At 43.0% G+C, this 25,013-nt stretch overlaps 1 protein-coding gene and 1 long non-coding RNA gene across 2 annotated transcripts in view; both read right to left on the reverse strand.

The window, feature by feature from the left end:
- Positions 1-25,013, reverse strand: part of PGM1 (phosphoglucomutase 1) — a 66,955-nt gene that overhangs the window by 38,659 nt on the left and 3,283 nt on the right. The gene's annotated exons all lie outside the window — the stretch shown is intronic.
- Positions 20,042-25,013, reverse strand: part of LOC108532896 (uncharacterized) — a 7,734-nt gene continuing 2,762 nt past the window's right edge. The window contains exons 2-4 of the long non-coding RNA XR_001886577.1: positions 23,707-23,799; positions 22,694-22,741; positions 20,042-20,280 (exon numbers count right to left, since the gene is read on the reverse strand). This is a non-coding gene — a long non-coding RNA (uncharacterized LOC108532896). The remainder of the gene's footprint in view (positions 20,281-22,693; positions 22,742-23,706; positions 23,800-25,013) is intronic.

Consider the following 25,013-nt stretch of genomic DNA (forward strand, 5'->3'; position numbering starts at 1 on the left):
CTTTTAACAAAATGTTTTTAGGGAAGCAGTTTAAGTCCTTTGTATCTGAACAATCTAGGATGTTTAAAAACATTTTACCTAAATAAATTTCATATCCAATTCCATTTAATCCCTGAGATTTTATTAATGATCTATTTAAATACAAACATGTGTGTTCTCAGCCAGCCATGGTGGCTCACGCCTGTAATCCCAGCACTTTGGGAGGCTGAAGTGGGCGGATCACCTGAGGTCAAGAGTTGAAGACCAGTCTGTTCAACATGGTGAAACCCTGTCTCCACTAAAAATACAAAAATTTGCCAAGCGTGGTGGCGTGCACCTGTAATCCCAGCTACTTAGGAGGCTGAGGCAGGAGAATTGCTTGAACCTCGGAGGCTGAGGTTGCAGTGAGCCAAGATTGTGCCATTGCACTCCAGCCTGGACAACAGACCACGCATGCACTGAGGAATTCAGGTTTTCGAGGGAAAAGTGAATCATCCCTTGAGCAACAAAATCTGAGTCTTTTTATACTAACTTGTCAAGCAGCATCTGAAAGTAGACAGGCACTGGTAGCTGCCAACTGCCCTCTGTCAAGAATGCACCTGTGTTCCAGGGCTGCTCTGCACAAGACCAGCAGGAATAATGGGCTCACGAGTGGAAAGTAGGCCACTGGCAAGGGAGCCTGGTCCCCTTCAAATGACAAATGGGCCTGGCCCATGTGCAGGAAATACCTCGAGACATAACATTAACACAATTCACAAAACACATCTATTATGTTGAAAACCTGTCAGCCAAAAGACAACTACTTTTTATAGCTTATTTTGGGCTCTTAATTTGTTTTAAAAAGTCAAATTCTTTAGAAATTAATTGAAAAAGCAAGCATGCTTTATTAACAGTTTACATAACCACTGTTTTTCTACTATAAATGATTTTCTAAATTCCTATTTTGTAAGTTCTGTGCCAAGTTTTCTCTGGTTTTATATGGGCTTGTAAATTAGGCTGGCATGTGTGTCTTGACATATTTGATAATAGATCCAGATTTATGAAATATCACTCCAATAATCTTTTCTTTGGAATAACAGAGCAACCAACCACGTAATTGGTAGTTTTCTTAATGAGATCTTGAAATCCCAGAGTAAATTTGGGGGTACTTGGGCACAAGGATGTTCCCACATCCCATACCAAAGCCTCTCTGCCCACATAATATACCACACTCCAGCATGGTCTCTGCTGGCAGCCTGCCAGTCTCTCAGTGAAGTTCTTTCTGAAGGCAGAACTATGAGAGCAACATTTTAAGCGATGACACATGCCAGGCATGGTGTTTGTCAATATGCAATACTACACCAAAAGGACATAATCCTTGCCCTAGAAAAGCTTCTATTCTAAAAATGGGCCTGATCGTAATTTTATGAACACTACAGAATACATATAAAAATATTACCAGAAGCAGCAATGTTAGATGGACTGTGAAGCATAGTAAAAAGGAAGAGACATTAAAAACATTAAGCTTCCTAAGACACTCAGACTAAGTGGCGCAGCTATTAAGAAACTCATTTGTTTCAGCTCTCCAGCAAAGGTTGAACTTCATCTTCAGAAACGTTACTGTCGAGCATAGCGAACCCAATTTGGCCTAATGAATTCGCCTGCATTGCCAGTACTCCTTCACAATGACACAAATTACATTTAAACCATATGGGGGATTTAAGGATTACTCCCTTCAGACGAAGAACTTTCATACTGGTCTTGGGCCCAATCAATTTCACAATGGCAGAGTTATGAACCCCTTCGCTCCCAGCCTCACAAAGACTCCAGCTCCCATTCACATCAGCAGTGATACCTTCCCAGTAGAACACAGCAGAAACCGTAGACTTACCAATCCTTTATTCACTCTTTCTTTTCTATGTTTCTCTAAAAAATATTTAACGGACAGTTAATAATGATGTCCCAGGCCCCACATGAGGGTTGGCCTGAATGGGTTCACCTCTTCACACCGAGTTCTTTTTTAGCAAATGCCCCAGGAGTGGGCATAAGGGATGGACCTGATAACCCTATTTCCAGGCATAAGCACTAGAAAGAAAGGCAGAAATTTGGTTTAAAGCAGCAGGGTTAATCAGACCCCCCAACTCAAGGCCCTATGGTTGTGATAGCTGCAGGTGCCTGTTACAGACGGCTTGAAGTGTTTGTCCCCAAGAGTGGAAAACAGTCATTCATTTCTCCAGCCACCAGTAACTAAGCAGGTAGTAAATGCTCAGCCCCAGGCAAGGCACTGCATTCTAATGGAAAGGGCACAGGTTCAGCGGCCAGACACAACTAGGGCTCAAATCTTTCACTGCAAAATGTATGAGAGGTACAATCTACAGCAAGTTACTTAACTCATCTGAGCCTATAAAATGGGGATAGCTCTGAAGGTTGTTCGGAAAATTGAAAACAGGCCACATGTGAAAACACCCGGTACTGTGCCTGGTATAAGGTAAATCACTGTCAGCCCCCTCATCCCTCTGAGCCTCAATTTCCTCATGAAATCACACCTCTCTCCCAAGTTTTGTGAAGATTACCTCACTGAATGTCTAGGAAAGCCTTTATGAACTGGAAAATGATGTAAAGATACAAATTTTTTTTCCCACATTCTGAGTGGGGTTGGAGATAGAGACAAAGATGGATGGGCCTCTGTTCCCACAGAGTTCACATCAGAAAGGAGCCATCACAGCGTGGTGGCCTTGGTGCTATCCTGAAGGTGTATTTACAGAGTTGTGGCTCTCAAGAGGTTGCAGTGAGAGGGATGAGACTAGAGAAATAGTTGGGGCAAGTCTATGGAGCCTTGTGAACTGTACTAAACTTTATTTTGTAAGTGCTGCAGAGCTATGGAAATTTTCAAGCAAAAAGAATGTAAACCAATATGTTTTTGGAAAGTCGACTGGCTGGCAGTGGTGCCTTGAATAGCTTGGAGAAGGAAGACTGGAAAAAGATTAACCAAGGCTTGCAAAAAGGGTTCCATCCTTAGCTGGGTTGGCTTTAAGGGTCCCAGTCAATGCGATCTTTTCCAGCACTGTTCCTCTGCCAGCTTTTTACATACAACTTCAACTTTGAGTTCTTGGCCCAGTTGGAGCACTGATTTTTTTTTTCCTCTCTCCTACCGTGAAGATACTCCTTGAACAACCTCTTTCCTCTGACCCTTTTTCCATACTGTGCTTTCTACTCATCCCCTTCCTTCTCTGAGAACTGTCCCCCAACTATTCCATGAGAGTGAAGGCCTGGGGCCATGTCTCTACTCCAGGACCCTGACTCCAGGCCATGAGCAAAAGGGGTAGATACCTGACTAAAGCTGGACCACTCAGGTTTCCTCTCCTTGGAATCTAGAATTGGGACTCAAAAGTGTACTACTCAGATTAGGTTAGCCCTTGAACCAGAAAGACAGGTAAACTTATGAGCTGTGGGGCAAGAACAGTTGAGTCATGAGAATATCCACAGAACTGCTACTGACAGCCTGACAATATGTGAGAGTCCGTGACAGCTATGCAGGATCCGACTCTAGATCACTCATACATCTCTAAGAGTTGTGGATCCGATGTACGGGAAGAATCAGAAAAGAATTCGAAATAGAATCAAGCAAAAAATAGGTTAGATGAATCTTCTCACATAGGTAGGGCTTGCAGATTCATCAGACCTGAGAATCAGGGAACAGGGGCTGGGAACACAAGCCACTGGAGACTTTCTTTTGGCGCTGGTATTCTGGACTTGGTGCCTCCACATCCAGACCCTTGGCCAAGCCACACCTCACCCAGCTGGTGTCACCCCAATTCAACTGGAAAGGTAACCCCTCATCGCTTCAGGTGAGAGGATGGTCTTTTAAGTTGGCATTTTAAAACATACTCTCTTAAAATTAAGTGTACAGATGATGAAGTATATCACATAGGATACAAATAATAAAATAAACATAGTATTAATATTTTTGCAATAAGTGGGGGAAAACTAGGTATATTTGGTATTTGAAATACATTTAAGAAATGTGGGCCGGGCGCGGTGGCTCATCAAGCCTGTAATCCCAGCACCTTTGGGAGGCCGAGACGGGCGGATCAGCGAGGTCAAGGAGATCGAGAGCATCCCAGCTAACATTGGTGAAACCGCCGTCTCTACTAAAAAATACAAAAAACTAGGAGCCCGGCGCCCCGACCTGGCGGGCGCCTGTAGCCGCGCAGCACTCCGGGAGGCGAGGCAGGAGAATGGCGGAACCTGGAGGGCCGGAGCATTTGCGTGAGCTGAGTCCGGCCACTGCACTCCAGGCCTGGGCGACAGAGCGAGACTCCGCTCAAAAAAAAAAAAAAAAAAAAAAAAAGAAATGTGGGATATGAGTTTATCTAAAGATTAGCCATGTGGTTCCAGTTCATAATGTGCAGGTTGTGTTACTTATTTAGACAGGATTTCAAGTTTAAGGAGGTATTAGAAGAATTTTATCAAAATTATAAACATTAGTGAAACATTCCAGAAAACTTGGACTGTATTATATTTATAAGTTTAAGTCATTAGATGCACAGTATACTGTAGTACTTGAGGGAATGGACTCTAAGGCCAAAGAGACAGGGTCTGAACCCTTATTCCACCAGTTACTAGTAATATGATCTTGAAAAAGTTACTTAACCTCTTTGTGCTTCCATTTCCTCATCTGCCAAGATGGAGATAATGATAGCAGCTCTATTTTACTTGTTGTAGTCATGTTTGAATGAAGTAATTTACAGATAGTTCTGAAACCAGAGCTGCCATAGTATGCCCTATACAAGGATCTGCTGTTATTATTTGACTACATGAGAACAACTTGAATACTTGAAAAGTTTTCCTTATTAGACAAGGAATTTTAAAAGAAAACAAATATTTGACTTAAAAATCTGAAATATTCATAAATACTTGATTAAATGAGTTTGTAAAATAGTAATAATAATAATAACACACTGAGAAACCTAACTTCCATTGACAAATGGGTCAGCAGAGAGAGAAGAAAATGAAACAGATGTGCTGAGATAAACAGGAGATGCTGCCTGGGTTCCTCTTGTTTCAGGGGCTTTTTTTTTTTTTTTTTTGGAGGCAGAGTCACTCTGTCACCCAGGCTGCAGTGCAGTCGCGCAATCTCTGCAACCTCTGCCTTCCAAGTTCAACCAATACTCGTGCCTCAGCCTCCTGAGTAGCTGGGATTACAGGTGTGTGCTACTATGCCCTGCTAATTTTTATTAGAGACAGGCTTTCACTGTGTTGGACAGGCTGGTCTCGAACTCCTCACCTCAAGTGATCCGCCCGCCTGGACTCCCAAAATGTGTCTCAGGGTCTTGAAGTCCATCCGCCCCACTGCCTGTGGCTGCAGGAGATGCCCATCTCTCTGTGTGCAGTCTTTGTGCATCAGGCTTCACGGGGGCTGACTGAATCCTAACTGGGCTTCTGTTACTTACAGCCACTTACATCTCTTTACAGGGCTGACCAGGGCTCTGTAAATGTTTAAAAACCTGGGTCCTGTTTGCCAGCTGGGTCCTGGGTCCTGTTTGCCAGCTGTGAGCCAGGCCTTACTTGCTGTCCCATACAGGCAAGAAAAGGAAGAGAGAACACTTCCTCCCCTTCTCCTTTGAGCTCCCTCAGTCCACAGAGGCAGAGGCCAAGTACCATTTTCTGACTAGGGGACCGTGGGCAAGGGACATAGGTTCTTCGTGTCTCTATTTTCTCACCTTTGAAACAGGGATTGAAAGTAGTAGCTACTGCATAGATTTGCTGTATAAAGAGACAAGAGTTTACAAATGTAAAGAGCTTAGCACCAGCTGGTTCTAGTGCTCTGTGAGCCCTGCATAGGCATTAGCCTTTAGCACTGCTCTGAATCTGAAAACATGCAGGCGTGTTTCATACCCAACTATTGGGACAGGCCTTTGGCTATGTGCATTTTTAGTAGAGTTAGGAAATGTTCTCTAAAGAAAAGGAGAAAATACATTAAAATTGCAAGAAGGTACAAGGTCAGAAGAATTACAAGGGCCAGATGGCTTAGAGCTCTACAGAATCCCATGTTCACAAAGACTCCTGAAGTAGATTTTGAAATAAAAACAAACAAAACAGCTTCCTCAGAGAGTGTACAACCTTTAGCATGCATCAGTTGGCTGTCCATCTGTTCACCCAAGCACCTACCCAACATTTCCTATATAAACCGATGTGTGTATTCATTTCACCAGGCACTGTACACCTCAGGAAGACTCAAGCTGCCAAGAAAGTTTTGGTGCAGAAGGAGAGACAGATAAGTCAACAAATCATTTTAAAATGGAGGAAAAAGTACTCATCTGGAAGCCTGCAAGAGAGCTATGAGCACTCAGAGGGCAAAGAGAAGCCATGGAAGGCATTCCCCATCTGCACAATTGCCATTCTGAACCCATGTGGTTACATCTGAAAACAACCTCCTCAATTTGAAGATGCGCAAGGCTTAGGAACCCCTTTTCATAAGTAAAGCACATGTGAAGAAGTCTCCTGTTTTATCAGAAATGACCCATATTCAACCATTTTGACCTATAAAAACAGCCATTTATATGGTTCATATAACATTTTTCTATGTCTCTTTTATTTCCTTTTGGAGAATTCTCAAGACAATTTGAATTTCAATCCCTTAAGAATATTCACTTGGCACTAACAGAAGAACTCTCCCCATTCTAGCTTACCAGGAGCACAATTATTAAAATTATGTGGTAAAAAGAGAATCAGTTAAGGAATCGCTTTATTTTCAAACCATTCATGGTCGTATGTTTCCCTCTTGTGGTGGAAAACCGAAAAACAAGCAAGATTGCCAGCAGCCTCATAAGGGGTTGAAGCCGTGCCTGCTTCACTCACCTCTGCCCAGAGCTGCCTTGCACAACTCCAGGGGCTCCCTTCACCAAGATCACAAGGGAAATTGTGCCCCTTTAAGTTTTGTGGCAGGCAGTGGTTGGCCCTCCATCAAATAAATAAAATATGGTAGGACTCTGGGGCTTTTAAGAAGAGGAGAAAACTCCTGACCTCAAGTGATCTGCCTTGAGGCAAAACCCCGTCTCTACTAAAAATACAAAATTAGCCGGGTGTGGTGGCAGGGCCTGTAATCCCAGCTACTCGGGAGGCTGAGGCAGGAGAATCACTTGAACCTGGGAGGCGGAGATTGCTGTGAGTCGAGGTTGCGCCATTACACTCCAGCCTGGGCGACAGAGTAAGGTTGGGTCTCAAAAAAAAAAAAAAAAAAAAGGCCGGGCGCGGTGGCTCAAGCCTGTAATCTCAGCACTCTGGAAGGCCGAGACGGGTGGATCACGAGGTCAGGAGATCAGGACCATCCTGGCTAACACGGTGAAACCCCGTCTCTACTAAAAAATACAAAAAACTAGCCCGGCGAGGTAGCGGGCGCCTGTAGTCCCAGCCAATCGGGAGGCTGAGGCAGGAGAATGGCGTGAACCCGGGAGGCGGAGCTTGCAGTGAGTTGAGATCCGGCCCCTGCACTCCAGCCTGGGCGACAGAGCTAGACTCCGTCTGCAAAAAGAAAAAAAAAGAAGAAGAAGAAGAGGAGAGAAATGGTGAGGTTATTTTCTGTCTGTCTCATTACTAAGATCATTTTCAATTATATGGTCTGGCCAAAATAGGACGTCCAGCTGTAAAGGACATGAATGAAGGTGGCCACAAACAGGGAACATCCTTTTCTATGGGTTCCCTGTAAGCCAGAGTTTCTATAAAATGGAGAGAGTGAAGCCTCCTTTAAAAGGTTCTGAAAGTAAATGAGGAAAAGTATGTGTGAAATGCTTACCACAATGCCTGGCCATATAGTAGCCACTCAATAAATGTTATCCAAACTACTAAAAACAGAAAGAGGTATTGGTAAGGACTGATCACCTCCTTCTAACACATCCCCTGATCTCGAAAGCAGGTAAGCCCAGGTAGGAGGGCACAGATGCAATGGGTTTATCTGTGAGATAAATACTGATTAAACATCCCCAATGGTCCAGGCACTGGGGGAATGGGACAGGTAGCAGAAGGAGTCTGAATCCTGGCTTTGCTCGAAACTTCTAGTGGTGTATGGCCTTTCTGGCCTCAGTTTCTTTATTTGTAAAATAGTAAGGACAATGATGCCTGCTCAAAGGTTGCTGTATATAGTAGAAGATAAATTCAGGAGGCCACAATGTGCTGGGTCATGTTTCAAGTGCATTACAAGCATTAACTTATTTAATCTTCACAACAACTGTATAGGGGCTTATCACTCTCAGCACTTATCCTAGGGATAAGGAAAATGAGGGATACAGAGATTATGTCATCTGTCCAAGGTCAGGTAGACTGTGGAGATGGGCTTTGATTTAGTGAACTGTATACTGTTCATTTCACATATAACCCAAGTTAGAAGGCTTGCTTTAAGAAGACACCAAGTCATACACAGTCTGTCTCCAGAGCACAGACACGTAACTATCATGCTACCTTTCCACGTAATGTAATATGCAGCCAGGTGAACAGTAAATACTCAATAAACAAAAGCTTTTAAAACAGCATGTGGGTAAATGTGGACATCTGTGGGAATTCCTGAGATGGATGGTGGCTTGTGGGGGCAGCAGCAAGGCATTCTCTCTTGGCCCCAATCAAGGCTTCAGTGAGAGCTAGGCTTTAGGGATATAAAAAGTTGGACTTTCACTTAAAAGTTTAGGAACGCCTAGACTATAGTGCTAGATAACTATTAAAAGGGTCTTGAGGAATAGAGCACAGTGGAAATCCAGGTTCAAATTCCAACTCTTGATACTCTTCAGTATCTTGGAGATCTTGGACAAATCACTTAGCTTCTATTTCTGCATCTGTAAAACATGCGTCTAAATACCAATCAATTAAGAGTTGTTGGAAAGATTATATGAGATCATGTAAAGCGCTCAGCACAGTGAATATCATTGCATGTAGGTTTCCATGCAGGCTTAATAACAACTCAGTGGTGTAGGATTCTCACTATTCCCATTTTACCGATAAGGAAACTGAGGATTAGAGAAGTTACATGAGTTGCTCAAGGACTCACAATAAATTGGAAAGGCAGGCTTCAATACCAGTTTTAATGCTAAAGCTCATGTTTCTCATCATTGGGCTATGTATGGCTCCTTTGGATGATCAAATTTGTTTAAACTTGAAGAAAATTAAGAGGAAATAGATCCCAAGTGATTCCCAAAGGGCTATTGCCTAAGTACAAAGTATATGTGCTTTGGTGCCTGTAAAAAACCCACCTGCATTTGGTGGAGAGAGCATAGATGTCATGGTTGAATGTTGCACGGAGTACTCCCACCCCCTCCAAAAAAAAAAAAGATATATTGAAGTCCTAACCCCAGGTACCTGGGGATATGACCTTACTTGGAAATAGGATCTTTGTAGATGTAATCAAGTTACAGTGAGAGCATACTGGATTAGGGTGGCCCTAAATCCAATGACAGGATTCAGGAGAGGGAAATTTGGAGACAGAGACAGAAGAGATACATAGGGAAGAATACCATGTGAAGACAGAGGTAGAGATTGAAGTTACACTGCACCAAGGATTGCTAGCCACCACCAGAAGGTAGGAAGAGGCAAGGAAAGATTCTTCCCTAGAGCCTTCAGAGGGAGCATGGTCCTGCTGTCACCTCGATTCCAGACTTCTAAGCTGCCAGAAGTGCAAGAGAATAAATATCCATTGTTTTAAGCCGCACAGTTTGTTATGGCAGATGGCAGCCCTAGGAAACTGCTAAGTGCTAAAAAAATAATAATAATAATAAAAATAGGCCAACTCCGTTTGCAGCAGAGTGGCTACTCTGAGTGACAGGCACTCTGGGTAGACTGTTCCCCTACCCTGCCCCCTAACCCCCTATACTTTTTCTTTGCTTCAGAGTGTTTGGTTTCTAGCACTAAATAACCCTGCATGGGCCATGGCTCCGTATGTACAAACAAGCTTCCTCCAGTGCTCAGTGGTGTGGAGAGAGAGAGACTGCATCTCACTCATTTTTAACCTCAGTACCTGAATGGGGTTGGGCACATATAGATAGTCAACAAATGTGTGAGTAACTAAAATATTTAAGTGAGAGCATCAAAGGACCCCTGTAATTAGTGTTTCTGAGCATGGAGGCAAGTTTTCAGGCAGTAGTCAGGAGTGGTTTCCCTCCCTGAGACCAACCTCAAATAGAAAATTACTCCCCTAATCACAGACAAATTCCCAAAGCACAAGGTGTCTGCAACAGAGGGCACTCCGCCTGGGAACTGGCACTCCAAGTAGTTTCAATAGCACAAAGTCTTGTGCGACAATTAGGAACAGAACTAGAAACTGCAATAGTGAAGGAAGTAGAGCTGGTTAGTCTGCATGGTTGAGGCTGAAAGCTTATATTGCTTCCCAGGATATCTGCAGGCAGAGTGATGGAGGGATCTTCATGGCACTACTCAACATGAGGTAGAAAAGTGGTGAGAGTAAGAGAGAAATAGAGACCAATGCAAACAAAAGGAAAAGAGGGTCACAGCTGACCTAGCATCCCAGCCCCTTTCCTAATATTAGAGCAGTAGGATACAACACAACCACACTGTATGTCTAAATTTTTTTTTTTTTTTTTTTTTTGCATCTGTAAATGTATAATTTAACTTAGTGAACTATACATCAATCATTCTACATATGGGTTCAGGCCAGTTGACCCAAGTTAGAAGGCTTGCCCCAGTGAAGACAGGAGGTCACACACAGATGGTGTTACGTGTCACATAACCTGCTGGTTAAAGAAAGATAAGAGTCAGAGCAAACTGATTTTTTTTTTTTTTTTTTTGAGACAGAGTTTCACTCTTGTTCCCCAGGCTGGAGTGCAATGGCGCGATCTCGGTTCACGGCAACCTTCGCCTCCCAGGTTCAAACGATGCTGCTACCTCAGCCTCCCAAGTAGCTGGGATTACAGGCACGCGCCACCATGCCCGGCTGATTTTCGTATTTTTAGTAGAGATGGGGTTTCACCATGTTGGCCAGGCTGGTCAGGAACTTCTGACCTAAAGTGATCCACCCACCCTGACTTCCCAAAGTGCTAGGATTACAGGCCAGGCGTGAGCTACCATGCCCAGCTCCTGACAGCCTTAATATATTACTGGGCAAATACTTCAACCCAATCCTCCTTACAAATAGCATTTTCTTTTCTTTTCTTTTTTTTTTTTTTGAGACGGAGTTTTACTCTGTTGCCAGGCTGGAATGCAGTGGTGTGATCTCAGCTCACTGCAACCTCCACCTCCCCTGGTTCAAGCGATTCTCCTGCCTCAGCCTCCTGAGTAGCTGGGACTACACGCATGTGCCACCATGCCCAGCTAATTTTTGTATTTTTAATAGAGACGGGGTTTCACCATGTTGCCCAGGATGGTCTTGATCCCTTGACCTCGTGATCTGCCTGCCTTGGCCTCCCAAAGTACTGGGATTACAGGTGCGAGCCATCCCGCCCGGCCTACAGATAGCTTTTTAGGTTTTTGATCCTGTCTCCAAGATCCTCCCTTCCCTCAGGGCCATAAGAGAATTTCCAGGCTGGGCCATAAGAGAATACCCAGGCTGGGCCTCAGGATAATCCCCAGACTGGGCCTCAGGTTGGCCTGTATATAAAAGAAAGTCTTAGGGGTTAAGGACTTGTGTGATGGCAGCTGAGTCACTGGCGGCCTCCTTCTTCCCTTCCTGCAATGCTGGAGTTAGGATGAGTCCTACTTTATAGTCTAAGGCTGTGGTTTTACTTTCTATAAGGACCTCCTTGTTTTGCAAGTGCTGCTCCCTCTACATAGAATGTCTTCTTCATACCCCCATGTCTGCACTTTTTCCTGGCTTCCTCTTCATCATCCTTCAGGACTTGGTTTAAACACATCTCCCCTGGGAAGCTTCCTCTGACCACCCCTGCGTGTTCCCCTCCCTAGGTCCCTCAATACACCCTAACGAGGCACTTCTCATACTATATTGAAATGCCCACTTGCTGAGACTATTTTACGCACTGCTGCATGCCCCAAATACACAGCACTGTATTGAGCAATAAGGAAATGCTCAGTAAATGTTTCAGGGATGGAAAGCACCCCATCAAATCTTATTCAGGGAGGTTTCTGGAGCAAGTGTACCCAACCAACTATTTACCAGAACCACTATCCTAAAACCATAAGGGATAGACCTGGCGTACAAACACCAAACACTGTAACCAGTACTTAAGCCACTCAGGATCAATTTTGCTTACTTTGGGGCTGGCTGCTTTGTGCTTTTGAGAAAAGTGAGTATCAGGCTGATGACATATTACTGAAAACCTAAAGTTATATAGAACAAGTCCTCCCTCCCCCAAGGCTCTGTGCATGAAACACTCTCTGTAAGAAAGACATTTCTGTTCTGAAATTTATAAGCTAACAGGTGTAGAGCATCTTGACAGGTCATTGGCAAATCTGGGAAGAAGAGAAGTTAAAATGAGGGGGTAATAGCTGGGAAACCTTTCGCAAGAAGTTTAAAGTGTCTATTTCCCATCAAAACCCCCCAATGTATTATTTTAATTTCACAAATGAGTAAAGAAGCAGCTCAAGCAATTTGCCCAAGATTAAACAGCTAATAACTAGCATGTCCAGGAATCAAACTCAGATCTCACACCAAAGATTATATATACTTTTAACATAACTTTTAACATAAAAGATGTAATTTTGATATTCTAGTAAGAGTCTCAAAATGGCCTAATGCCTGTAACTTTTTTTTATTGTTCTTTAGCATGTCTGAGTTTTGGACTTCGAGAGAACTAGACGAAACGGTGTATAGAGATTTGTTTTTGGCAAGAGGCTTACATTAGCCCAGTGGGGTGAGTTTCCTGAAGCAACCGTGGAGTTTCAAAAACAACCAAATAATTTATATTTGAGGTGTACCTTAGAGTTCACAAAACCTTTGTATGTACATTATTTCATTCAATCCTCATAAAATTCTCTGATATAGCAGATATTGGAATTAATCCCACTTTACTGGTGAGAAAACAGTTTTAGATAAGTTAAGCAGAATACATGATATTGTACAGTTAATTATGAAACTGAGATTTGAAGCAAAGTCTCAAAGTCTTCACTTGCAAGCCACTACTATGAACTGAAGTTACGTGGTAAAATTAGTTAGCCACCAACTGGCCTGACTTCCATTTGGAACCCACTGTAAGTTGAAAATACCATCAGTCAAAAATGTATCTGATCCATCTAACCTACCAAACATCATGGCCTAGCCTAGCCTACCTGAAATGTGCCCACAACACTTACCTTAGCCAATAGTTAGAGAAGATCATTGAACACAAAGCCTAATTTATAATAAAATGTTGGAAGATCTCATGTAATTTATTAAATACAGTACCCTGTGTTGTACATTATTGGTCGTTTACCCTCAGGACCGCATGGTGGACTGGGAAGTGCAGCTTGCTCCTAGAATATCATCTTGCATTTTGCTAGCCTGAGACAAGATCAAAATCCAACATCCGAAGTATGGTTTCTACTGAATGTGTATCATTTTTACACCACTGTAAAGTTGAACAACTGTAATTCATCATTCCATGGTAAGTCAGGGACTGTCTGTTCTAGCATTCACACCATGTTGTTGTAACTACCTATGGAGTGTCTGTCTTACCAGCATGAGCACCCTAAGCACAAGGACTTTGTCTTACTCATCCTATACCCACAACCACTGTGTGCAGTGCCTGGCACACAAAGAGTATTCCACAATGCTTGTCAAATAAACATATCCACATGTCCCAGGAGGTTTCCAGAAATGCCAGCATACATTTCTTGCAGCTTCCCATCTGCAGCAAGACATTGGCCTGGGCCCAGTAACCATTCCACAGATCCATCCTGAAATATCCATCCTTCGCTAGCCACTGCTAGCTTGTGACTCAAACCAGGTGAAGGTCTCAGATCAGTGGGCCTGTGGCTGAGATTTACAGTAACTGTGAACCTCTGCCTGACAGATAAGGTCCAAGGGATAATGTGTGGACAGAGGCAGGATAGGACAGCCAAAAAGTGAGGGTGGTAGGAGGCACAAAGACCCTCCCTAGGCCCATCTTCTTGTCTCCTCCCTCTGCCCTCCAATGGCCTCAGTATTTGCAATAATCATAATAATCGTAGAATCATCAGAATCTTCTCTTTACGAACCACTTACAAGGTCAGACCCTACAATAAGTGCTTCACAAATTTTATTTCATCCTCACAAGAATCTTTCAAGGCAGATATTATGATTACTCTTTTGAATACCACATCTACATATGGAGGAGCTGTCTATGGCGAACTGTGGGATAAGTGATTTTCTCATGGATTTGACCACAAAGCAGTTGCAGTGAACTGTGTGGCCCAGCCCAGAGAGGAACCTAGGCTTTCATGACAGGTGCCAATCTTATCCCTGATTCCATCTGAGTTTTCTACACTTATTTCCCTTTTGCTTCATTTCAAAATCTTCCTTTAAAATGCACTTCGTCTTGTTCCACAGAATGCATTTTTCAAAGTCCCCATGGAGGTGGTGTAACCTAATAGTTTTATTGCTAAATCAAAAGGCCTTTCTCTGTCCCCACCCAGTTATGCCATCCCAGATCCATTTTCTGGCCTCTGAAGTCAGGGGACAATTTCACAGACTGGAGGTGGGCACTGGCTTAGCATTTGGGTTTCAGGTTCTGTGGTTTAGAGCTGACAGGACTCTCTTCCTCTGTCTGGGCTGGGTTTTTGGCCGTTTTGTCTGTTTGTATTTTAACAAACCTTCCCATTTTGTACAGCTCCCAAATGCCTCACCAAAGCAGGTTTAAATGTTTACCAGAATGGAAGAGAACTGTATCCCCAGACCACTGCGGTAGGCTACAGAAAGCAGAATGCCAGACTCTGCCTCGGCAAGAGCTGTCTCCTAAGCTCCTCTCTACAGGTCAACGTGCTTGAACAGTACAAAATACAGTAACTCCCTTTAAACAGTTATGCCAGAGTAAATTCATCTCAATTAGCATTATCTCCTTCAAAACAATCACCTTGGGAAACAACATATTTATTCAAACAATGCTGACATCTCTCTAACTCTTTTAGTGGGGAACTGTTTTTACTGTCTGTGGCACTTTCTTTGAAAGTCCTCAGTTATGACAAATTTCATCCTTTGAGAGTAGATTTGAACTTTGGAAAAAGACAAAAATTGGCTGGAGCCATGTCTAATGAATAAAGTGGGTGATCAAATCTTGTGATCATCACTTTAGGTGAAAAATGAGGCATGACTACAAAATAATGTGACTGGTTTTCCTAGGTGACCCATAAACCGAGTGGCTGAAAGATAATTCCCATAGAGGAGTTTCAAATGCTTTCAGCACTAGACGCATCACTGGAGTGCACGCACGGTTCCCAGAGCGGCGATTTGGCAGGGTACGATACTAATTTGGATATATAAGTTCAAATATATTTATAAAAAAAGAAATCTAATTGCTTACCCTCATGAAAATGAAGAAGCTATTCTCCTGGAGAAATGTCGCGTCCTTTTTTTGACATCCTGGTCTGCTGTGGACAGAGACTCTGCCGAGAAAGACACACTCATCTCCTGCAGGACACCTTCGCCCGGCATACCACCCATCCCAGGCACACTCGTCCATCCCAGTCTGGCCCTGAGCTCCCACGGCCATCTCTTTTTCCTTTTGGGTTAGCTTTTATAACACCTAATGGTTACTGTCTGGTTTTGTATGTGTCAATCTTCCCCATTCAACTGGCAGCTCCTTGTGAATGAGGACATCTTTAACTCTCCAATGCTCAGGACAAGGCACACAGAAGCATGGGATACTAATTCCGCTGCTCCTAACTAATTCCACAGCCCTTACTTTGCTTCTCATGCTCCTGTGGTTTCACTTGGTAAATGTAACTTCTCCTGCCTGGCAACCGAAACTGGACGTTTGGTCCATGTAAAATCTACCCATGCAAACGTAGAGACTGAAAGTAGACTAATGGCTGCTTAAGGCTGAAGGGGTAGGGAAGCAAGGGAGATTGGCTGCTAATGTAAGGGGTTTCTTTTAGGATCATGGAAATATTCTAAAGTTAGACTGTGGTGATGGTTGTACAGTTCTGTGAATATCCTAAAAAAATATTGAATGATTCACTTTAAGTGGGTAAATTATATGGTATGTGAATTATATCTCAATAAAGTAGTTTATTTTAAGACTCTCACACAATGGCAATGTTTGTGCCTTGGTTCCTTTCCAATGTGGGGTTGGAATAACTGACAGCCAAGGTCTCTTCCAAAAATCCAGTTGCCCATATAAAATTAAGTTCTGTCTTCTCTCTGTAACACTACCTCTTGAAAATGACAGTGATTTTCACCAAATTTGGAAGGAATGCTTAGGACAGTATAAACTATTGGTTGTTCCCCAACATCAATTCTCTGTTTTATTTAGTTTGTCAAATCCCCAATGTTTAGCTTGACAGATGACACCCAGAATAAGACTGATATTTCGCAGCACTCCTTGCTGCTAGAGGTGAGCTTAGCTAAGTTTTGATTAATGGGACATGAGTTCAACAGATATGTTCAAACTCTGAGAAAGGTATGCCTTCCTCAATCTTTCTCCCCCTGCTGGCATGTTGGCTGGCATGACGGTAAGGTGGTGGGCAGCCACCCCAGACCTAGATAAGAGCAACACTCCAAGGAAGGCTGTGCAACAGAAGAAAAGGGGCATGGGTCCCTCTCTATAATGGAGCCACACATCAGCCCTGGACTGCCCACACTCAGGATATGAAAGGAAGGGTTCCATTACTATCAACTTTTAAATACTTTATTTGGAAACTCTGCTAACAACAGCAGCCAAACCTCTATTTTAACAGAAAAGTTGGTATTCTGCACCAAAACAGCATCTAAAACATGTGGCATCAGCATGCTTTTTATGGCATGCAAAAATTTGTTGCCTGTGATAGCAATGGGAGGCAGACCACTGGCCAACCAAATTTGTAGCTTGAGACAAATGGTTGGGAGAACTCAGAACATGATTGCTTGTTGACTACCCCTTGCTACAATAAAAAGGGGAGCTCAGGCAAGGGCTGGCCATTCTGCAGACAGAAATAAAGGCAGGTAAGGGCTTTAATGGGCTCTGCTAAGGGAATTTTTTTTTTTTTTTTTTACTGTGGCCTGCAAATGTTGCTGCCCAAGTCCAGGAATTTGTGGCATCGCAGAGTTGAGATGACAACTATTCGTGGAACCAATTTAAATCAGCTATACGGTAAGCAACAGGCTTAGCAGAAAAGGCTGTGTCTAAAATCTTTCCCAGGGCCAGCTGCAGTGGCTCACACCTGTAATCCTGACACTTTGAGAGGCCGAGGCGGGTGGATTGCTTGAGCTCAGAAGCTGGAGACCAGCCTGGGCAACATGGCAAAAACTCATCTTTACAAAAATACAAAAAATTAGCCAGGTGTAGTGGTGCATGCCTGTGGTCCCAGGCTGAGGCTGAGGTGGGAGGATCGCTTGAGCCTGAGAATTCGAGGCTGCAGTGAGCCATGATCACACCACTGCACTCAGCCTGGATGACAGAGTGAGACCCTGTCTCAAAAAAATAAAAATAATAAATAATAATAAATAAAATATTCCCCAGGATTCTCTGTCAGACAATGGGAACTAGCCCACCAGCAAAATCAGATTAAGGATACTGCCTTCATACTAGCCTATCTTTTCCACCTATCTCAAGGTAGCCATCAGTAATAGATCAGGGGAGGGACACAGCATCCAATAAATACAAGTCAAAGTTTTTAGGTTTCAAAACTATCTAGGTGAGAACTTTCACTGTGATTACCAGCACATGGAACTGGTCAGGATAGGCCAGAAGCCTACAAAATTTGTGAAGGTACTGTACAGTGAAAGAGCCACGAGTCTGGCCTGCAAAAGTCACCCCTGCCTCTTATCCTCCAACTTTCATCAGCAGGAAGCAGGTTACATAAGCTGTACGGCCCTAAAAGGACTTTTAGGGCCTTCTCCAATGTCCACTGCTACACGAGCAGGTGGATAGAGTTCCTCCCTGAGGGTGGAATCAGGGTTCCCTGTGGACCTACTCCACTGTCGGGACAGGACTGTGCTGGCTGGGGCCAGTACAATGCGACAATGTAACACTACTATGGCTACTGACTGGTCCACATATGTAAATATACAACTATATCCCCTCTCTTTACACACACACACACACACACACACACACACAGAGTTATGTAACTCTCTCCCTATATATATAGTTATACATAGTTATGTAGTGGGGACAGGGGGCCTGATAATTTGTCTTTAAGTTTACACAAGGAGCCACACATGGGCTTGATGGAGAGAACCATGAACACTGAGTACTGACTGGGTAACTGGAAGGAATTTGGGGTGCCTTCACTGGAAAGGAGTGCTGTGTTTCACGGGTACTCAAAGCAGCCAAGAACAAATTCATATATTAGTTGCCAAAATAAACCACATGGTATATATGGACATGAAAACAAAATTTCACCTTCCCTGCATGCCCTTAATGGCAGTTTAAAAAGAAGAAACTTAACTTAAATCTGTGAAGATTCTTGTATAGTATAGATGGTCCTATCAACCCAGCATGGTATAGATTGGTATTTCCCAAAATTGTTGTTTGGGGTCCTTTTACAAACTCACAGGACTCATGTATTAAAAGCTCTGAAACTCCTACTTAACATAGACCAAGCCAGTTTCTCCATGCTGTTAACTAGGATATTATAACAATCCCCAGAGGTACTTGCTCTGGGATACATTTATTTATGGAAAAGACCAACCAGATGAAATATCAGAAGACTGGAGTCCTTGTTCCAACACCATTAGCATACTGGACAAGTCAACCAAATATTTCTGTCCTACCACCTATCACATTTCAACCTTCAAAACACTTTGGGGTATTAATGGAGAAAAAAAGAACACCTTTCCAATACGAAAACATAATTTTCCAAGGGTTTCTGATTCATGATTAAATCTTTATTGGCATGACTTAAATAGCATTCCCCACTGTGTTAATTCTTTATGCTTTGGGGAATGAGCTCAGTCGTGATTTGGAGAAGCTACGGGAAGGAGGACTTCTAACAGCTGAAGTTTAAAAAACAAAACAAAACAAAACCCAGCTTATATCCATCCACGTATCCCAACACTAAGCACAGCCTTCTCACCCCTTCCAAACAACTCCCTATGCTGCCCCCTTGTGATTTCTTTCCCCTTTGAGGTCCCCAGGGGAGAAAAGTCTTCTCCACAGTCCTCCCAACTGAAGCCCTCGGCTAGCCATTACTTACTTAACACACTCAGGAGCCATTTTTCAAAGGTGGATCCCAACTGTGAGCACAGCTTCAAAGTCAACAGAATAACTGGCTATGTCTGTGTGGGCCTCAAGGGAACTTGGAGGAGAATAAAAGGATCAGTTCAAACTTTCCTGCTTCACTTTCTTAGAAGTGTAGCTCACTCAAATCATTCTCCTGAAAGCTCTTCTAAAGTCTGAAGGGGTCAAGACTATACCACTGTGACATAAAAATTATTTTGAGCCGCAGTCATTTAAAATAGGCTTTTACTAAACTCCTTCATCTGTCTTAAAAGCAGCATGCCCCAAAGGAACTCTGGAGTTTCACAACCAGGGAAGATCGACTCTTATTGCCATAACTAAATAGACACTGGCATAAAACTACAATATCTCCTACCTATTCTCTTAAAGGCTGATTTATCTTTCCTAAAGTCATGGTTTCCAGCAAATGCTCTTCTCCTCCTCCGCCTTCCCCTACTGAGATGATATATAGGCCCCAAGTCTAACTGCCTCCTGTCACATTTTCTGTAAACTCCCACAAATGTCTTTTTGTTGCTAATTTGTCTTTTACATTTAATTTGCAAGCCCCCCAGTATATAACCTAAGAGGGTAGATGAAAAGTTTTCTCTACCCTAGAGTCCAAGAGAGAAAAAAATTATTGTTAAATATTTGATCAATGCTGATTATCCCAAGATAAATTTATAATATAATAATACTTACAATCTATATGTAAAATGTCATAGTATATTGGGACCCTTTGTACAATATAATGTATGCTACATTTATATACCTGAGGCATAATTTTACAATATTAAATGATTATATGTGTTTACCTTTTCCATCTAACTCTTCCTGTGTCTGGAAGTCTTTTCACGGATATCTGCATGGCTCACTCCTTCACTTGATTCAGATCTCTGCTCTCATGAGGTTTATCAGAGAGGCTTTTCCAAGTGCTGCACTAAAAAGAGCAGCCCATCCTCTAATGCTGTCCCCTTTACTGGGTTTTATTTTTCTTCAGAGAATTTATCTTCATTTGACACGTTTATCATCTGTCAGGATCAACTAGAACCCCACAGCTCTGTAGAACAGAAACTTTGTTCAATTCACTGTTGTATCCCTAGTTCCCAGAACCTAGTAGGTGCTCAATAAATATTTATTGACTGAGTCACTCTTTCTAAAACAGTAGAGCACTCTTCCGTATATTATCTTGTTTACAAAACCAAACCAAAACAAACCCTTTATCTTAAAAAGGGAGAATGCTTTTTTTTATTCTACAAAATTTCATTAGCATTAAATTTGATTAAAAGAAAGTAAAGGAAAAGATTTTCAGCAAGAGCATTAGTGAAGCCAAGAAAGAGAAACTCCCAAGCAAATGGATGTAAATATTTTACGTAACAAAGATAGTTTAGTGACTAAGTGCCTGGCTCTAAAAGAGTCCTGCCTATTCCCTCTTCCTCACCTCTCTCGGCAGGTCCCCCACCTTAAGGGCAGCCATGTCTTCTATCGCACACTACCCATTCTTCAAGACATAATTGGTTTTAGGTGCAGGCACTTCTTTCCCAATCCAAAATGTTCTCTGTCTCTGAGCTCAGCATGTTTTCTAATTCTGTTATTTGTATGTCTATGTGTTTCTTCTGTCTTTTTTTCTTTCTTTCTTTCTTTTTGAGACGGAGTCTCGCTCTGCTGCCCAGGCTGGCGTGCAGTGGCCGGATCTCAGCTCACTGCAAGCTCCGCCTCCCGGGTTCACGCCATTCTCCTGCCTCAGCCTCCCGAGTAGCTGGGACTACAGGCGCCCGCCACCTCGCCCGGCTAGTTTTTTGTATTTTTTAGTAGAGCCGGGGTTTCACTGTGTTAGCCAGGATGGTCTCGATCTCCTGACCTCGTGATCCGCCCGCCTCGGCCTCCCAAAGTGCGGGGATTACAGGCTTGAGCCACCGCGCCCGGCCGCTTCTTCTGTCTTATCTCCCCCAGAAGACTGTTATGCTCCTGGATGGAAAGGACAATAGGTCATCCATCTTGGCATTCAGTGCTGATTCAAAATCAGAAAGTGCAAACAAGGGGAGAACAACTGTTCAAAGCCCACCATAATTCATTTTATATTTATTTACTTATTTTTGAGACAAGGTCTTGCCATCCCCCAGGCTGGAGTGCAGCGGTGCAATCACAGCTCACTGCAGCCTCGACCTCGCAGGCTGAACATGATCCTCCTACCTTAGTCTCTCAAGTAGCTGGGACCACAGGCGCCCGCGGCCACGCCAGGCTAAGTTTTTTATTTTTTGTAGAGAAGGGGTTTCACCATATTGTCCAAACTGGTTTGGAACTCCTGGGCTCAAGTGACCCACTCAAGTGCGGTAAGCCACTGTGCCTGGCCCCACCATAATTTAAAAATTGTTTTTTGTTTTGTTTGTTTGTTTGAAAAGGTGGGGGGTGGTTACAGCATATTAAAAAGTAACTTGGCCTGGGTGTGGTGGCTCACGCCTGTAATCCCAGCACTTTTGTGAGGCTGAGGCGGGCGGATGACAAGGTCAAGAGATCCAGACCATCCTGGCCAACACAGTGAAACCCCGTCTCTAATAAAAATACAAAAATTAGCTGGGTATGGTGACATGCGCCTGTAGTCCCAGTTACTCGGGAGGCTGAGGCAGAAGAATCACTTGAACCCAGGAGGCAGAGGTTACAGTGAGCCAAGATCCTGAAACTACACTCCAGCCTAGGGCAACAGAGCAAGACACTATCTCAAAAACCAAACCAAACCAAACCAAACAAAACAAAACAAAGTGACTTGAAGGTGTTTCTCTGCCAAGTCATACCTGCCCCAGGGATATAAGGTTTAAAGTAAAGGTAGCAAGGTGCCTCCACCTAACTCCAACTACCCAAGAGTCCCAAAACCTTCCCCTTCCTGCTCAGAGTTCTTTTACCTTCTTCTGAGGAAATGGAACTCCTATAGCCAGAAACATGTTCCTTCAGCAGTGTTTGCAGATGGACCCCATGAAAATTCAGAAAAGGGTGGTTTACTTCAAGTGGGAGACAGTGGAGTTCTTCCACTATAAGGCGAAGTTTGCAAAGTCCCACTAGTTTGCTCTGAGAACTTGAGACCCTCAACCTCTGGGTCATGTGTTTGAGGCCCATTTTGGTGCAGGCATCACCTGACACTAAAAAAGGATCATTGTTTAGTGTGGGGGTTCTTAACTTGGGATGCTTACATCCCCTCTCCCTACCTCAAGAGGTCCTGGGTAGAATTCAATGGGGTCCATGAATATGAATGACAAAATAAACAAAACAATCTTTATTTTCACTAACATCTAACTGAAATTTAACACTTCCTTTTATTATAAATGTAGGAAGCAAACCACAGTATTAGTACTACTACTGCTACTATTACTACTACTACCTAGAAATTTCTCATCAATAAAAATTATATTTTCATATCCTATTATAGTTATCTCAAAATACTGAGATTGCAGATGTCTCAAAACATCATTTATACTCACCACTACTCTGAAGTAAGGCAGTATTAGATCCTCCACGAATCTTGCTATCTATCAGAAAGAAGCATGTATCTTGATATATGACAAATCTGTTTTTTTAATGTTTTGATTATACTTCAATATAATTTTGCTTCCTTTGTAATGCTTGGTATTTTATTCACTTAAAAATGAAATTACTCTGCCCGGGCACGGAGGCTCACACTTGTAATCGCAGCGCTTTGGGAGGCAAGGCCAAGGCAGGCAGATCACTTGAGTCTACGAGTTCGAGACCAGCCTGGGCAACTTGGTGAAACTCCCTCTCTACAAAAAATATAAAACAATTAGCCAGGCGTGGTGGCATGCACCTGTGGACCCCAGCTACTTGGGAGGCTGAGATGGGAGAATCAACTGAACCTGGGGAGATTGAGGCTGCAGTAAGCCATGATCGTGCCACTGCGCTGCAGTCTGAGCAACAGAGAAAGACCATGTCTCAAATTTTAAAATATATATATTCTGAGGAGGGGCTCCATAGTTTCCACAAATGAGTAGCAAAGGAGTCGCTGACAGAAGAATCCCTGTAACTTGACAACAACAACAGCAACAACAAATACCTTACTTACTCACAAGCTCCCACGAAGGCATTTATTTTATTTTGCTTAGGGTGGTGATAAATCATCCTTCAAAATATGCTCATTTACTTGTGAGCTTAAACTCTCCTCAATTTCTAATGCTGGTCATTTGCAGATGATTAGACCCAAAAGTGATTTTTAGAGACCAGGAATAGTTTCAACTACAGAATTTGTTGGGATTCTCTTAGACTTTTCAGTAACATGGGCCAATAAATTCCTTTTTCACTTGGAGTAATCTAAGTAAGGTTTTTGTCATTTGTACCCAATTGGGTTCTGACTAAGATGGAACCCCCTCTATATTGGTTGGGGCTGTTGAGGATTAGAGGAAGGTGGGAGACCATCTGGGTGGCTAATACCTGCATCAGGCTGGATTAGTGTCCTAATACCAGCAAAACATTGACAACACACCTGTCATTCGAACAGTTTCCAAGTGAGGTACTTGTAAATATGTTGTTTCATCTAATCCTCACAATAGGCTCTCCGGGTATGTATTATTCCAATCTTTGCGGATGAAACAAAAAAAGATTAGAAATTTGTATTTGTTTCTAATCTAAACTCCCTCAATTTGTATTCATTCTGCTGAGAATTCCTCCTACCCGACAAACCCTCTTTAGGAACTCCAACTCATTCTTTAAGACTCAATTCAGCTACCACTCCTCTATGGAGCCTCCCTCCCTTCATCTTTCCTTCCCAAGTACAGTCATTGACGTTAAAAACACCCGCACATCCCTCCATCACAACACCTGACATACTGTGCTGTCTGTTGACTCCTATCTACCATCCCTCCCAGACTATGTCTTTCCCAAGGGCAAAAATATTTTATACCTCAAGTATAATGTCTGATACAAAGCAAACACATAATAAATGTTTGATGTGAATAAATTTATTGGTCACCAACTATATACTGGCTTTAAATCAAGTGCTAGAATACAAAAGTGACCCACAGTTCAGAGCAAATAAACAAGAATTCATTGAATGCTACATAGTCCTAGGCATTGCAGATACAGGTAAAACAGGTCTGTCTTAAAGAAGCTTACTCTCTAGTGGGAGGCTGTGACATGTAAACAGATAATTTCACTAGAATTTAATATATCTATTCTAGAATTATCTATGGGAAAGGAGCACTTAATAGGTGGAGAAGAGTGGTAGGGATGGGGTGTCAAGAAAGCTTTCTGAAGATGCTATCTGGACTGAACCACATCACAAGAGAAAGAGTAGCATATTAAAATCCCGGGTGAGTAGAGAGAGTGAACAAAATCAGAGAACAAGCTAGGCATAGAAACCTAGGGAATAGGCCAGGCGCAGTGGCTCACGCCTGTAATCCCAGCACTTTGGGAGGCCGAGCAGGGTGAATCAGGAGTTCAAGATGAGCCTGGACATGATGGTGAAACCCCATCTCCACTAAAAATACAAAAATTAGCCAGGCATGGTGGTGCACGCCTATAATCCCAGCTATGAAGGAGGCTGAGGCAGGAGAATTGCTTGAACCCGGGGAGGCGGAGGTTGCAGTGACCTGATAGCGCCACTGCACTCCAGCCTAGGCGACAGAGTAAGACTCCGTCTCGAAAGAAAGAAAGGAAAGAAAGGAAAGAAAGAAAGGAAAGAAAGAAAGGAAAGAAAGGAAGGAAAGAAAGAAAGGAAAGGAAAGGAAGGAAGGAAGGAAGGAAGGAAGGAAGGAAGGAAGGAAGGAAGGAAGAGAGGGGAGACAGCAGGAA

This window comes from Rhinopithecus bieti, unplaced genomic scaffold (genome assembly GCF_001698545.2).
Source record: "Rhinopithecus bieti isolate Rb0 unplaced genomic scaffold, ASM169854v2 scaffold_6380, whole genome shotgun sequence".
NCBI lineage: Eukaryota > Metazoa > Chordata > Mammalia > Primates > Cercopithecidae > Rhinopithecus > Rhinopithecus bieti.